Raw genomic sequence first — 2,531 nt, forward strand, 5'->3', positions numbered from 1 at the left:
AAAAGAAAAGAAAAGAACTTCATCGGGATGGAAGAATTGGAGAGTACCTTGCCACAGAAGGTCATCTGTCCATTCCGAGAGAGTTAAGGGTGGCAGCTTGAGGGTGACACCATGAGATATCAGCTACAATGGTCTAGAGGAAAAGCGTGAACCAGTAGTATAGACAAAGCAGGGCATTTAGAAGTAGGTGAGAATGGTGACTGGGGGCATAAGTAGACAGAGTTTAAATAGTGGGGTGACTGTGTAAAGGCCTACTGTAAATAAAACGTATACAGGATTATTGTTCTTTTTCAGGAATGCGGGTAAGTTTAAGGGAAGTGGGGGAGAGTACTTGCGACTTCAGGAGGAGGCTGGTTGTCTGATGGGCACAGTTTTATCCTGAAGCGATGAACCCAGTGGGGAGGATTCTGCAAACGGACTGTGGTTGGGGTATTATAGATGACCAGGTAAGGTCCTGTCCACCGAGGTTGTAGAGTTTGAGGGGTTAGGTTCTTAACAAGAACTGACCGTCTGGCTAGGGTGTCTTTATATGGCTGGGTATCTGGAGTAGGTAAAAGGAAATTGGCAGCTTGGTGGATTTCCTGTCTAACTTGTTGAAGGACCAGAAGATAATCACCAAGAGGGGTGGTGTCTGAAATAGGTTGGGCCCCAGCAGAAAGGTGCAGCCATGTAAGAGTTCAAATGAACTGTACCCGGTGGGTTCCCAGGGTGTGGCTCGAATTCGGAGGAGTGCAAGGGGTAGGAGAGTGGTCCAGTTTTTTTTAAGCTGGAGGGTAAGTTTAGCAAGATGTGTTTTTAAAAGGCCATTGGCTGTTTCTACTTTTCCAGAGGACTGAGGGTGATATGGGGTGTGAAGATTCCGTTGACTGCCGAGGGCTTGGGAAACTGCTTGAGTGATTTGGCTAATGAAGACTGGCCTGTTATCAGATTATATGAAAGTAGGGAGCCCAAACTGGGGGATTATGTCTGTTAGAAGAAGGAAATAACTGCAGTGGCCTTTTCGGACCCCGTGGGAAAAGCCTCAACCCATCTGGTGGAGGTATTTGAGTTTCCAGACATGGGGCATATGAGTAGAATCAATTTGCCAATCTTGAACGGGATAAATCCTCGTGCTTGATGTGTAAGGAAAGGAGGAGGTTTGAGAAGGCCTGGTGGAGGGTAGTAGAGTGGCATATGGCACATTGAGAGGTGATTGTTTTAAGGATGGATTTCCAGGCTGGAAAAGAAATGAGAGGTTCTAAAAGGCGGGTTAAAGGTTTATATCCTACATGCAAGCGGTCATGAAAGGAGGAGAGGATAGAGTAAGCTTGAGAGGCAGGGAGAATGAGCTTTCCATGATGTAAAAACCAGTTTCCTTGAGTGGGAAGTGACTGGTAGGTTAAGGTTTCAGAAGGAGTTTCAGAAGTAGGAATGATAGATGAGAAGGAGAAATATTGGCCACGGGCAGCAGATACTGGGGAATTTGCTGTTTCTTTGACTGTTTTATTGGCGTAGGTGTTGCCTTGGACAATGGGATCAGAGGTTTTTTGGTGTCCTTTGCAGTGGATTACTCTGGCTTTGACTGGAAGGAAGGCAGCTTTAAGGAGGGCTTTATTAAGGGGGCATTGATAATAGAGGACCCTTGTGAAGTGAGAAAACCTCTTTCTGCCCAGATGACAGCATGGTGGTGGAGGATGTGAAGGGCGTATTTAGAGTCGGTATGGATATTAACATGCAGTCCTTTGCCAAGAGTTAGGGCATGAGTTAGTGCTATTAATTCAGCTTGTTGAGAGGTTGTAAATGGGGAGAGTGCAGCAGTTTCAGTGATAAGATGAGTGAGACACAATGGCCTATCCAGCTTTTCCTGGTGTTAATCAACTGGTTTTTGAAGAACTGCTGTCAATAAACCAAGTGTGGTCTGGGTCAGGGACAGGAAAAAGGGAAATATGGGGAAAAGGAGAGGAGGCTATGTGGATTAAGGAAGTACAGTCATGTGGATTAGGATTTGTAGAGGGTATTGATTTGTTTTTCTAAGACCACCAGAGCGGGCACAAAAGAACCAGCGAGTAGGCAAGGGTAAGAGCAAAACTGCAAATTTTTTTTTGGTCACCTAGCTTCAGGGGAAGAAGGTGGGTAGGGAGAGGTCTGTCGGCCTCCGGCAAAGGAGGCCAACAGAGTCACCCGGTGAAGCTCTCAGACGGAGTTCCTAATACAGTCCCGACCGGAGTGAGGGACTGAGGAAGGCCGTGTGGTGCGCTGGCCGAGAGCGGCTTTTCTAGGAGTGGGAGAGCAATAGGCGGGGCACAGGCGTGTCGGGGGCGTTCCGCAGGTGCTACCAGGTAAATCTTGGTCTCTTCAGATTGACGTCACCTGGCGCATGCCCGGTTGGTCTGTACCTTCCCGGGCGCCGGCTGCATTTTCGCGTGCGCAGGAAAAGTTGGTGGTGAAGAACCCGGAAATGCACCATCTTGCCTCCGTTTGTCCAAACAATCCAACCTTTTCTTGATAATAATGATAAAGGGGCACCGTGGTCTGTCTGGCTACTTCCTGCT

This window comes from Colobus angolensis, unplaced genomic scaffold (genome assembly GCF_000951035.1).
Source record: "Colobus angolensis palliatus isolate OR3802 unplaced genomic scaffold, Cang.pa_1.0 Scaffold272, whole genome shotgun sequence".
Taxonomy (NCBI): Eukaryota; Metazoa; Chordata; class Mammalia; order Primates; family Cercopithecidae; genus Colobus; species Colobus angolensis.